The sequence below is a fragment of the Melanotaenia boesemani genome, chromosome 19 (genome assembly GCF_017639745.1).
Source record: "Melanotaenia boesemani isolate fMelBoe1 chromosome 19, fMelBoe1.pri, whole genome shotgun sequence".
NCBI classification, from domain to species: domain Eukaryota; kingdom Metazoa; phylum Chordata; class Actinopteri; order Atheriniformes; family Melanotaeniidae; genus Melanotaenia; species Melanotaenia boesemani.
The window spans coordinates 9,630,187-9,645,155 of NC_055700.1; positions in this window are offsets into that span (position 1 = coordinate 9,630,187).

The window sequence follows — 14,969 nt, forward strand, 5'->3', positions numbered from 1 at the left end:
ATCCCAGCAGCTACTAGGCAGGAAGCAGGGTCCACCCTGGACAGGTCACTAGTCCATCACAGGGCCAACACAGAGTGACAGCCACTCACTTCCAGAGAGAATTTAGAGACACTAGTTAACCAAACATGTATGTCTTTGGACAGTGGGACAAAGCTGGACTATGCGGAGAGAACCCACACATAAGCACAACGGGAACAAGCTAACTCCAGATGGAAAGGCCCCGATCAAACCTCCACTACCCAAGAACACCAAACAGCAAGTGACTTGAGCAAAAGTTGAAGTTTTATCCTAATTAATCTGCAAGCACTTAACTGGGTTTTAATTTTCTAAATTTCCTAACTCAGATTAAAGTTGTCAACACCATACTGTCCCCATGGCTTCCTTTTGTTGATCTCATTAAGGTCGGGATTACATAAAGGACATGGCATTAAGGAATACAAAGGTCTGAAATCTGAACTCTTGACTGTGAGAGCCTGAATGAAAGGCGACTGGAGTTCTTAATGTGGGTCACCTCTCATCCAAAAAGCTCTTTCGGTCCTTTTTTGTCCTCTTGGCTGAATTCTAACTTAGGTTTCTATAAAACAACATGCTTCCTTTGTTACCATCAAACAATATTTAACTTAAAGATCCATTTTTAAGGTTTGTGTAATGGTCTTGGTTAGTATCTATACTGTTTAAGTGGACAAACATTGTAATGATGGGTTTTAAATAAATGTGTTGCCCATGTCTCAACTAAAGAAATCTGAGAATAGTCACGTCTGGGATATGACTCGAAGCTGTTACAGCACCAACATCTGGGAAGTACTTTTATTACATCAGGGATAAGTGCCTGTGAACTAAATGAGTTAAATATGAGGGAAAAGGGACAAAACGAAAATCCAGCAGCACTCTGTTGCAATAGCTTTGGTTACAGGCAACAGATCTAATGAATGAACCCTTACTGCTCCTAGAAATCTCATACATGAGAAACATTTTACATTTTACTGAAAATGGTACAGATAGTGAGGTGAGATGTTTCTGTGTTTCTTCATTTGTTGTCGCTCTGGTTAGCTGGTTAAAGTAGCATATCCCTCCAATGAACCAAAACTTGTGTTAATGGAAAACATATTGTACCTACTGCAAATGTTCATCCACCTGGTTTCATTTCTAAAATGCTTCTTATGTTGTCTGATGTTAGGGTAACTGGATATTCTGTGGAGAGTAAAGAGGGCAGAATGCAGTGAAATTATCTCATGCACAGTGAATGGAAAAAGAAGTCTAGATCCAGATGTCTTTTATCCAGATAACCACTGGCTACACCAGGATGAACATAAGACTTTCACAGTAACCTCTGAGAGGCAAAGTCTGATTGGGGTTAACTATTGATGGTGACACTTTGAGGTACTTAAGGCAGGTTATCTAACTTCAGCTGGTAATTAGCTACTTTCTTGTTTCCAAACAAAGGTTAAAGGCATAACTACAAACATCAGGTTAAACTCTCTGTAAACCATTCCTCTGCACCTCACAAGATAATTAACATTTTACATTTAAATGATTAATCATCAAAATAATGTGTAAACTGGACACTGTAGTGGATACAAATTAGTAAACTATGTCCTTGAAACCCCTGCTCTTATATGTGGCGGCATATTGCTTGTGCAGTTTTTTAAGCCACTGTTTTTCGCATCTGTGGGAAACAAATCAGAGCTGCTCAGCACTCTGAATGACCTTAGACGGGTTACGACTTCGATCAGGATACAAACTCTGGTGAATCCTTGCAAATAAAGAATCCAGGCCAAATTGCTGTTTGTGATCTGGTAAAGATAAATGCTTTCCCACAGAAGGCAGAGACATCTAATGCCTCTAATGACACTTGGACCAAGTGGTTGAGTCTGACATTGAAGTTTTCAGTGTCCAAATTTGTGTTATTTCACTTTGTACTACACACACTACTGTTTGTCAGAGGAATTGTGAGTTTATGTGATTATTTTGTTTCATATCTGTAGTTGTCAATATATCTTTACGGCTTTCTGCTTAATGACCAAAAGTTCAGGTGCAGCAATAATTTATACTAGTATATTATTTATGTATTTCCATTGTTTCTATATGTTAAAAATGCTGCAGCTCAGCTAAAATGTATTTCCTACATAATATTTTTGTCCAAATGCAAAGCTGCACTTTGTTTTTTTTAAAGGAAATTCATTAATCTATGTGGTCATGTTCACCACAGGGAAATCCTAGGAGACTAGCAGTAATTTGTAGTTTTACCAAAAAGGGACTAAATGAGATGTAATTTTGTGGCTCTTCTTGAAGATCAGCTTGACAAACCTCACATAGAGGCTTATTTTCTCCCATGAGGGCGCAGAGTGCATACTGAATTTTTCAGAAAATATTTTAAACGTATTCCCAAGGATCCTAATTTCTTGGTTGTTTTAGTAGCTGACCTTACTTGGTTTTGTAAACACTCCATGTAGGCTTGGAAGTAAGATCTGTGCAGTTGGCAGAAAACTGTAAAAGTGCCCGGACCTGACCACTGCTGCCACACAGCTCAGGAAATACTAAACAGACTCAGCTTATAAAGGCATTATGAGAGATAACACAGCTGAGCTCTAACATACTGTGATATCCTATAAATGTTGAAGACCACAGTCATGGTGGTCCAAAGGCACGCTCACTAAAAGCAGAAGGCACACATGCTAAGCTTGACCTTTATACACACACACACACACACACATACATATATATATATATATATATATATATATATATATATATATAAAATTATATCATTGAGCTGTTTTGTTTCATATGGGACATTTGTTAAGTTATGTCTGATAAAACTGTTTTCCAGTGTATGCTGCTGAAAATGTCAAGTCCATCATTTCTGGTAAAGGAAAATCTGCATCTGCATCGGTAATTAATGATCAGGAAAGACCACTCTGCAAAATACAGCCCTCAAGCTTTTTAATTTCCCTTCACTTTGCTGTTCATGTTTACAGAACTGCAGAGCTTTTAACTATGAACACAGTCAATCTTTTTGCTGTCCATGTTTAAAAGTTAAATAGATTTTTTCAAATTAGACATCTTGTTGAAGAGATTGAATGCAAGTACTGAAGATGAGACTTCATAGAAAAAAAATATTCAGTCTATTAAGAATGGAATTCTTTGTTTTGTACTTTTGCAACCAGTAGCAGATCGCTCTTACAGGACAAGTTCAAGGAATGTAGTCAGCTACGGGAATGTTTCTATGTGCCCACGTGTGTGTGGTTTCTGTGAAAGCTTTGGATGAACATCAGTCAGCTTGTTGGCAGATAGCATACGGAGTCAGATAAGATGTGGCTGAGCTTTAAAAACGGATAAGAACCAGAATGAATAACCACAGAACAACAAACAGCACAGTGTCAACATGGATGTTTCCTGTTGTTTTGATCTCAACATCATGTAAAAGAAAAGAAAAAAAGCTAACTGGAGAATGTACAGATTTGACCAAAGGAACTGGATAGATAGGTCAGGACACTAAGAAATAAAGTCCAAAAGGGATAAGGGCAGGGTTCCAGTCATGAGGGAGCTACGGGGAGCTCTGCTGCACAGAAAAGCTGATGAGCTCCCCTGAAAACACTCACTTGAGACTCTATGGGGAAGATCTAAAAATAAACCACTTTCAGGTTATGTTTCATTTTATTTTCCATAAGGTTCCTGATGTTTCTTAAAGGTCCCATATTATGTAAAATTCACTTTCTAAAGGTTTTCTAGCAGTCATATGTGTCCTTGTAGCCTGTGGCTGAGGCCCAAAAATGAACAAATTCAGTCTCCTCTCTCACTTGCTTGCTCCACTTTTAGTGAATGTGTGCTCAAATGGGTGAGCCTGAGATGTTTCCCGTTGTGACCTCATGAAGGGAAATAACCACTGCCAGTGTGATTAAACTTTCCGCATGATGCAGGTGACCCTATTTATTTCATCACCATTGATAACAGAAATGTTTGTTGTGAACTGTCAGCCACCCAAACTGCGACCACTTTATTAGGTGCTTTTTTGTGGTTTGTAAAAAAACACTTTCTGTCCCTATATGTCTGGTTTCGGTCTATGTTTTGTTGCCATTGTGGTGGAGAAAACAGTGATATGTTAACTTCAGCCACTCCAGCACAATGAAAGATGTTATGTTGTTATATACAGTATTTTCTTAAAAATGCCAATTATCCTTACTAAATGCTGTCTGAAGATGTAGTGTAAGTTTGCGTTGCCTTAATGCCTCTGTTCAAATGGAAGCATTGGCACAAGACCATATGCTAACGCAACCCAAAAATCGCATCCCACATTGAATCAACTGGGTCTCTAAATGTAAATGCAGTTACCTATTAAGATTTATGTTACATTTAAGATCTAGTTTTAAGACTATGGGGTGCCAAGGGTAGAAATTCAGTATAAAAGTTGTAGCTGACACATTATTTATCTCACTTTTCTCACATTTAGCACATTTTCCCTACATTTAACATAACTGTTAACCACATATATAATGGTCAAATAGAACATCTAATCTAAATTTTAAATCTAAATCTAAATGTTATGTGTAATATCTAAATGTTAAATCTTATATTTAAATCTTAAATAATATATCTAAATCTAAATGTTTAACCTAAATGTTTCGAATATATGCTAATTGACCCCGCCCCTATTAACCTCAACCAATAGCTAGTAGGGAAACACTCACACACACACACACACACACACACACACACACACACACACACACACACACACACACACACACACACACAGAGGAGCTCGCACATAGGTCTTTATAGTGAATGTCTTTCTGTATGTACGAGCTGCACTTCAAAGTACACTTCCAACCAACCACTCACACCATTAATGGTAAGATGTATATATTTATTTTTAACTTTTTAAACAATATTTTGCAGACATTTCAGCTCTTTAGTTGATCTCCAGACCATTCTGTGGAAAAGGAAAATTTTCCAAGAAGACCAGCCTAAGCTAATCTGGTCTGGGTATGACAAAGACTGATGCTTCTGGAGAAAAAGGCAAGCATCTTCTTTTATATATGTTTTGACTTTGGCTCAAGTAGCCTGATGAAGCCCCATTTCGTCAAGGGATAGATGGCAGAGGAGCCTATTGAAAAAGAGAAAACAAAGATTTCTCTTGACTGAGTACAGGCAGTGGCTTTTAAATAACACAGACACAAACTTTGGACATTACAACGTTTACTCAGTTAAGAATTAGCAAATGCATTCTTGATTCACTCACTTTTCTTTGTAACGTGACAGCAGTTGAAAACCGGGTCACGCACCTCTGGGCACTGCTGGAAGAACCTGCGAGTTACTCTGTAGTCTGGAGACCTGTGAAAAAGAGACCATATTTGAAACGTGGATATTTTAAATGTTTTAATTTTCCATACCACTGCCAAGGCGGACCTTGTGTTTTAGATGGCATTGGTTTGTCTATCTTTTAGCAACGTAACTCAAAATGTTATGGACGGATTTTGATTAAACTTCCAGGGAATCCCAGAGATAGAATAAGGAAACAGTGATTGATTTTGCAGGCTGATCCACACCAACGCCTCGATCCAGGGATTTTGTTAAGGATTCTTTACTATAAGGAGATAGTGATAAATTTGCCGTTGGACGTTAGCTACAGCTAAGTAGCTAGCTAACAGTAAAAGTCTGCAAAATGTTGTTTAAAAAGATTCAAAATAAATGTATACATCTTACCGTTAATGGTGTGAGTGGTTGCGTTGGTGCAGCTCGTACACCTGCGATGACCACTCGCCATGTTCAACTCCATCCAGAAAGACGCGAGTGTTTCCCTACTAGCATATTGGTTGAGGTTAAAAGGAGCGGGGTCAATTAGCATATATTCGAAACATTTAGGTTAAACATTTAGATTTAGATATAACATTTACATATAAGATTTAGCATTTTGATATAAGATTTAACTTTTAGATTTAAGATTCAAGATTTAGATTATTTAAGATTTAAATATAAGATTTAACATTTAGATATAACATATAACATTTAGATTTAGATTTAAACATTTAGATTTAGATTTAACATTTACATATAAGATTTAACTTTTAGATTTAAGATTCAAGATTTAGATATATTAAGATTTAGATATATGATTTAACCTTTAGATATATCATATAACATTTAGATTTAGATTTCAACATTTAGATCTAACATATAGCATTTAGATTTAGATTTAAAATTTAGATTAGATGTTCTATTTGACCATTATATATGTGGTTAACAGTTATGTTAAATGTAGGAAAATGTGGGGAAAATGTGCTAAATGTGAGAAAAGTGAGATAAATAATGAAAATGTGTCAGCTACAACTTTTATACTGAATTTTTACCTTTGGCACCCCATAGTCTTAAAACTAGATCTTAAATGTAACATAAATCTTAATAGGTAACTGCATTTACATTTAGAGACCCAGTTGATTCAATGTGGGATGCGATTTTTGGGTTGCGTTAGCATATGGTCTTGTGCCAATGCTTCCATTTGAACAGAGGCATTAAGGCAACGCAAACTTACACTACATCTTCAGACAGCATTTAGTAAGGATAATTGGCATTTTTAAGAAAATACTGTATATAACAACATAACATCTTTCATTGTGCTGGAGTGGCTCAAGTTAACGTATCACTGTTTTCTCCACCACAATGGCAACAAAACATAGACCGAAACCAGACATATAGGACAGAAAGTTTTTTTACAAACCACAAAAAGCACCTAATAAAGTGGTCGCAGTTTGGGTGGCTCACAGTTCACAACAAACATTTCTGTTGTCCATGGGGATGAAATAAGGCGGCAGTGGCTCAGGCGGTAGAGCAGGTCGTCCAATGATCGGAAGGTCGGCGATTCGATTCCCGCTCCCGCAGTCATCTGTCGTTGTGTCCTTGGGCAAGACACTTAACCCTCCTTGCCTCCAGTGTTGGCATCGCTGGTGTATGAATGTGTGGATGAATGTTCGGTGATGGTCGGAGAGGCCGTAGGCGCAGACTGGCAGCCACGTTTCCGTCAGCTTGCCCCAGGGCAGCTGTGGCTACACACGTAGCTTACCATCACCAGGTATGAGTGAGGAGTGGATGAATAATGGATTCACAATGTAAAGCGCTTTGGGTGCCTTGAAAAGCGCTATATAAATCTAATCCATTATTATTATTATTAATAAATAGGGTCACCTGTCACATATTGATTATCATGACATTGATTATGTTATGTTTATTGATTATATTATATATTAATTATTGGACCATTTTTATGTGCACAGTGTTTCCACTTCTAAGGAGCTGCAAATTTCACAGAGACAGTGATGGTATAAAAACAAAAAACAAAAGTGTAATTTCCCTAACAAAAGCCAACACAACTTCTTCAGAAAACCACAAACTTTGCAAGCTGTGCTGATTCAAGCCAACCTGCCGCAGACTGCTGCACAAACACTGAGATCTTTTCTTTCTTATCTCCTTGTCAGAAAGGAAGTAAATAAGCCATTTTCTGAAAGTGTTCTTAAATGGTTTCTGTTAGTCCAAACAAGAAACTATAAACTGTAATTCTAAAATAGTTCTGGAGAAGGATCTTTTCATTGGAATCAGATATGTTGGAGCAGAAACATCTACAACATTTGAATAGGGAGTCGTCACAAACGGAACTGGTAAACACTGAAATAGAACACTGAAGTGTGTGTTCGTGCGCCAACAGATAGCAGACAGTTGCACGCTGTGCAACACAGCACTCTCGACCCACTGAGGCACACTTCTGATAGACCACATTCTGCTGCATTACATGAGTTCAAGTGTTGCTTTGCAGGCTGGTTTAATTACCTGCATAAGAAGTGAAACTGACTTACGTCAGAGGTTCATTGCACTATATTTCTATCCTATACAACTTTATGGCATAATCTTGCACTTATATTGAAATATTATCAAATTTCAAATTATGCTGCCCCAATAATTATACACTTTTCCTTAATTTTTTTGTTCTTTTTATCTTTTCTTCTTCCTTAAGTTTTCTGCTGTAATAACATTGTATGCTGCAGTATTTCTTTCTGCACAAGATAAACTTGTCTTACAGATATTCTACGCATTTGGTCTGCATTTAACCACGTAGGACATAGAGCATAAATGAGTACTGGTTGTGCTGTCATTACTAGCAGTAGCTAAATGGTGAATAGTAAGCTGGCTGACTTTGCAATTAACTTTTCTTAAAGGACTTAGAGATGACACACATTTGGATGCCAGGAAAAGTCAGTCTTTAGGTGTTTGTTTCTGTAATACGGGATAAGCTAAAGTAGTTTGAACAAATATTAGTTTAAGGTGAGACACTAAAAGACAGAAAATGTGAAAATGACTGACCAACAGCTGATTTTGCATAAAACATTTGATCTGATGTGTCAACGTGTCAGAAAAAATCCAATAACATTGAACCTGGCTTTCCTTGCTAGATTTTAGTTGTAAGACATTTTTGCAAATTAGCTGATTTTATGAATGTAACACCCCATTTACATTTTCAAACATAACATTTCAGAAAAAAAAACTTTTAATGCAGACTTTCTTTATGTGAAAATCTTTTCATTTATATTGCCTGTTAATATTGATCACCTGTACTCTTCCTTATCAACCTGCTCAGTCACACCTACTCCCAAATCCCCTCTTAAACTCTAGTTTTGGAGTGCCCCCATCTGACAGTTACCACTCACAAAGTAAATACTGTGGAAAGGAGTTGAAAAATCTTCCTAAGAATCAGCTCTCCTTAAATTCACCCAAGAAGATTCAATGTCTTCCAGAAGAAAAGGAAAACACCTCCATAAAGACATTTAGATATTCTTTTTTTTCTAAATGGTGTGAAATTGCTTGACTTATTAAATACATCAAATCACTGAAAACCTTTTCAACAGTTCACAACTGTTCACAAAATACCCAACCATTTATAAAGAAAATACTGGAAAAATTATTTGAAAAGGCTTTTTAATTCATTGCTACCTAAAACTACCCTGCTGTAATTGTGAATATATAATAAGATGCCATTCTTAACAATAACCACAAGAGAGAGCTCTCTGTCTATTTATGACAAACCTTCACAAGCGCTTCCATCTGCAGAGGCTGATCATGTGCCATTATTGTCTAAAAATGATCTTCTTCTGTACACTTTAAAAGCAGATTGCCTACAGAAACATGTTTCCTCCTTACTCTGCCATATCATTACATTTTATTTATTTATTTTACTTATTTATGTAATTAGATTTAATATTTTTGAAGTTGTGAATCTTGTGCATCATTGCACAACGTCCCTAAAACAAAATGTCTCCTGGGATCAATACCAAAAAAGCCATCTCACCTTACTGCAGCCAGTAACACTTTTCCTTTCTCTGTCTCAGCAGGAAATCACTTAGCAAAGTACAAAGTGCTGTGGAGGGAGGTCCATAAATACAGAATAAGCTTTAACCAGAAGCAACAAACCAACATATCAAAACAATAGAAAATAGAAAAAACCACCCTGACTCTGCTGTGGCTTATATTTCAATCTTTTTTTAATAGTTAAATAAAACAGTTTTTATATGATTTTAGTGATTCTCAGGTATAGGCAACTTTAATATAGTATGAAAACTGCAGCCAGACCTAAATTAGTTAAGATTATCAGTGTTTAAAGGAAAATCACTGGGGCTCATTAGAAAATTATGTTTCATCCTCATTTTTCATAACCAGAAGCCAAGATTTATGTTAGCTAACATTTCATTTTTTATTCTTAGAATAAATCCAGTAGAAATTGTTTTGTTACGGATGACACAATCATTTACAAAGTAAAAACCTAACTTCTTTGAATCAGCCTTGGGGCTCAAGCAGGATGATTTTCAACCACTTGTTTTCATTGTTAAAAAGGATGTTGTCTTGTTCCTGCACCAGTGAGTTACAGGTTGTATGTTTACGGAGACGCACTTCATACTAGTGTTGATGCCTTTAATGGTAATGTTGCTAAACTGGTTAGAAAGCTTTAAATGAAAGCTTTTTTTTTTCAGATGAAAACACCAGTAGCTATAATACAATACCTACCCCTCTGATTCCTTTAAATTTTCCCAGGGTGCATTTAGAGGTGGGGGAAATTCCTAAATGCAATCATCTTAGAAACACTGCCCACATTAAACACCTCTAAATGTGTTTTTGAAACTCCCTTAAGAAACAAGTTAGTTTACTCTCTAAAGAAACAGATGCTGTATTCCAGTTGAGACTCCGTTGTACTAAGAAATAGCTTAATATTACATTCTAAAGTACAATTTTCACCTAATCAACAGTGTGCATGTTGAGATATGTTCCATTTGTATATAAGTATTTTGTTGTGAGGATACAAAGAATTTTACGAGGCCAGAAAAGTCATAGCAAACATGTCTGACAAACATGGGTAGTAGCACTTTGTAATCAAGAATTGATTTGATTTCAGCCAAACGTAGGGACCAACGCGTGATGGCTCAGGCGGTTCTAAATGTAGACAGCCTCTCCCCACAGCAGTCGCCCAACACAGACAGCAGGGTTCAGCTGGTTCATGAGCATTCTTACCACTGCTGTGCACACTGTTAGCTTGTCTTTGTGCTGCATGTCTAGAAAAACAGGTCAGAATGATTGTTTTCTCCTTGGCATTTTTTTAAATAATTCACTGCACTGACAAATACTGGATGTTTGAAAACTGCCACTGAAAAAAATGTTGAATTATTATGATTTTTATATGCTTAACATTGCATGTGCATAATGTCATATCTGTGTGCTTAACTGATTGCACATTCTCTCCTCAGTCAGTCTGCTCAGACACTCACATGCAAACACAAAGTCATTAATTCTAGAGTGACATCCTGCGTGATGACAGCTCAGCAGGCTTTACAGACACCAGAATCACTGGGGGGTACACAAGGTGCTCACCAGTGATAGAGCAGCCTGCACACCTACAAGTCCTGGATTATATTTTTTTTTCTCTTGTGTTTGCATACATATTATCCTATTGGCCAATTTGTATTAACTGCTTTATAACATAAAACAACTGGGTCTGCAACTGAATCTTGATGTGCAAATTGGAGTAAACTATTATATTTTATAAACATTTTGTATATATTTGTGCATTTATAATGTTATATAAGAGACTTCAGTTGAATCCATTCATTGAAAAATCCTCTTTTCATTATGAGTGATGAATAATCAGGGGTTTTTTACAGATATTTTTAACCAGTGTAGTTCCAACACTTGATTTTTCTAATATATTAGGACTGCATATTGATCTTTCTCAAGGTGAAGGGTTTTAATCTTGTCAAACACATGGTGTCTGTTGGCTGCGTCACTCCTGGGGTCTTATGAAGATTATACACCAGCTCTGCACAGCAAGCTGCACCAGGGAAGAGACGGTTGTGTCTACAAAACCTCCATTTCTTATAGTCTTAACTGTGAGCTGGTAAGGGCAGATGGCTACCTCGATGCCAAGAAATCCTGTGACTTAAAACCTCTTCATTAGATGCTTTTAAGTGGTTTTCTAAGTGTTTGTCATTCCTAATTCTGATTTTGGAATAATTGGATGTCCCTTACAAGCATCAGACTTCAAGCTTGATAGATATACAATACAGTGTAATAGATTAGCTGTATCTTTATAGTTAAAAAATTCAGCAAATAAGCTATGTAACAATAATTAGCTAAATTAAGTATTTGCATTGTCTTTATGTCTATCTGTTGATGTTGTGCTCTTTTTTTCTGAGCCATGTGTTGAGATGTTTGCTGCAAAGGGGGCTTGTTATTAAGCTCTGCTGTGTAACAAATGTGACCAAATGGAGGAGTTTAACAAGGTGCAAAGCAGTCATTTGGACGTTTTGTTATTCATTGTAGAACTGATCTAATCAAACAATTTTATGGGTTAAGTTTAATCCAAATACAGTGAGAAGATTCTTAGCTGCATCAGGTGGTAGACAGCTTTTCACATCATAGGGACATTCTGACTCAGTATGAAAACAGCACCAACTTTAAGGTCTGAAAGTTATGAGGATTCGTGGAAATAAATGGGTCTGGTCAAATTATATGAACTAAAAATCAAAGACAGACCATTGGAGGACAAAACAAGTGGCATCACAGTTACTGGCTGACATTTCCATGTAAAACTGTTGCATTTCAAAGTAAAGATTTGATGCAGTCTGTTGTTTTCCTTAGCTAGGCTAATATTTTTTATTCATAGCCTTGTATGAACACTGTTGCTATAAAGTTGACTAATATAGATTTGTTTTAATTGGTTCACAGTGAATTGGCTTGAATTGATTATGTCTATAAAATGTCCTGAAATGACTTTGTTGTGAATTGGCACTATACACATAAAGCTGATTTGAACTGTAATTCAGTTGAGAGAGGTTTTGGGGCATAAGAGAAGCCAAAATCAGTCCAAACATTACATGAAATAAAAGGACTAATTCTATAATAGTATGCCTCTGTAGTACGCCTTCTAGAAACTTTTAAATTAATGTGTTAGCAGCTAAAACTGTACTTTTAAGGTACCAGTGAATGTTTGTCTGACTGAAATAGTCCTAAATCAAATTTGTAAAATCAGACTGACACATAATTCCTGAATTATACATCCACCTGGACTCAGACTAACCTGAGTAATCTGTACTTTCTTCACAAATACTGCTCTTTGATTTAGAATAAGGAGGAGCAGAATGAGAAGTAGGGATAGCATGCACCTCATTAGTGAAAAAAAATGTAGAGCATGTTTGAGGTGTACAGAGCAGTAAACTTTAGATTCACTGTTTGCTATGGTACCAATTTCCAGCTAAAAGAATTTCTTGTAGCCATAGATCAATTGTAAAAATCCCAATACTCACAAGCTGAATGGGAAGTTACACTACTGACTGTAGCAGAGTCAGACATGCTGTCATCAATAAATCGTTTCCCAGCTTGTGCTCATATCCTGGGACAAGGAGTAAAGTTCTGTTAAATGACCCAGTCAAGCTACGACTATGGTTCAATTTACTGTGCATGCAACCATACAGAACATTTATCAAGTCGTATTTTGCTGCTTTATGTCCATCAGGAGGAAGAATGGCTTTTTAAAGCAGATTGATAGAACACAGTCAGCTCTGATCGAGCAGGAATGTAAGTGTAATCCAGAGCTGAAAATCTTCTACTGACATAATCTGGATTAGCGTTCATATTATTTAATCCTACTTGGTGTTTGTATCTTCTGATTTTGAACTAAATTTCTTTGTTGCACCATTTGCCTCCCCCCCCCTACCCACACACATACTTTTTACTTTTTTTTTTAAAGTTACCTGGGGTATTACAGGAGTTGATGTTTTGTAAAACCCTATAGAATTTAGGCTTTGTGAATTATTAAAATCATCCAATGGTCTGTTTTAGAACGACTTTCACTGCTTGCAGACACAAATGCATATGGCCAGAAAAAACCCCCACAATCCCGTCCATCAAACCTACACCAAAAAGCAGCAAGACCTCCTTCATTCTTCATTCACATCCATCTTATCCTTCTCTGAATCTGAAAGACTTCTGGTGGCACCTTGTTGTATTTTTAATGGCCTCATTTCCCAGTGGTGTATAATGAATGTTTGATACAACCTCCCATGGCCTTGGGAGAATATGTTCACCAGCCCACCAGGCTACAAAGGCCCTGAAATATTTACACTCAGCAGCTTTCTAAGTCAATATTACACCAGCAGTGACCCCCCATCTATACTCACATCAGTGAGGGTTGTCAGAGGGAAATCTGGGGTAGAAGTCAACATTTGTGTGCATCTTTTTCTGTGTACACCAATCAACTATCAATAGTGCTGAAGGTGAAATCAAAGATGTAGATAATCTTGTTACCGTGTAATGTTCTGCTGGAAAACCCCCATCCTGTCCCTAACAGCAACCTAAATATTGTTAAGTCCAAACACAACCCTCCCAACCACTGCATAAGCACTCCCAGCTGGACAATGTACCACTCCACACTACAAGAATGATTCATGCATCAAAACAAAGAGCCCCAGGTATTGATCTAGCCTCTTAAATCCCCAGATGCTATGAAAGGCCCCTTTCCCCCAACCAAGAGAACCCAAAGGATCAACTGCCAATGTCTCGTTACCAGACTCCACATCCATACCACAAAGGGTCAGAGCTGTACGGTGACGTGAGGGGGATCGGTGATCATTTCTCATTCAGTCTGTGCTGTTTGACTGCATATCTGAAGTTTTTCTTTTTTTTTTCTCCCACACAAAGGGCAAACTTTTAAGCAGTTAGCTTTTCCTCCTGGGAGAACTAAGCATCTTTTATGTTTATATCAAAGGATGGAATAGCACTGCTAAACATCCACACACACACACACACACACAACACACATGCAGACTCACTTCCTTTCCAATAAAAGATGACAGCCTGGAATCCTGTGATCTCAGTTCTTTTCATTTGCAATTCATTTTGTCCATCTTTAACCCCCTCCCCTATTTGATTAGGTGTCTCTTTTATATGAATACATGAAGCTTTCCACAATCAAAGAAAATCTCTCGAAGCTCCATGTTAGACTGAGAGGGAGAGCAAAGACGACATCAGACGACCACACCTACATCCACATGAAGGAAGTTTTTGGGATAAAATGATAAACAATATATATATTGGGACAATTAAGCATGGGCCTACAAAATATGTTTATTATATTTGAACATATATTACTCAATTGAAATTTAATTAAATTCATTATTTATTCTTTTGTTTTATTTTCTTTCGTTTTCACTTGATTTGCAAAGGCCATTTTAAAAGGTTAATGGCAGCACCAGGCTGTAACAAAAGTATATTGGTTCAGCAATAGTAATTATATGAGTAAAAAAACTAGCAATAACTCTAACACGGACCTTAAAAATAAACTCTATGGCCAATGTATAGATTTGTGTGAATACACTGAATGTTTTGTATCATATCCATGAGGTTAAATGACTTAAATAGGTTTTTAAAATACAGTATAA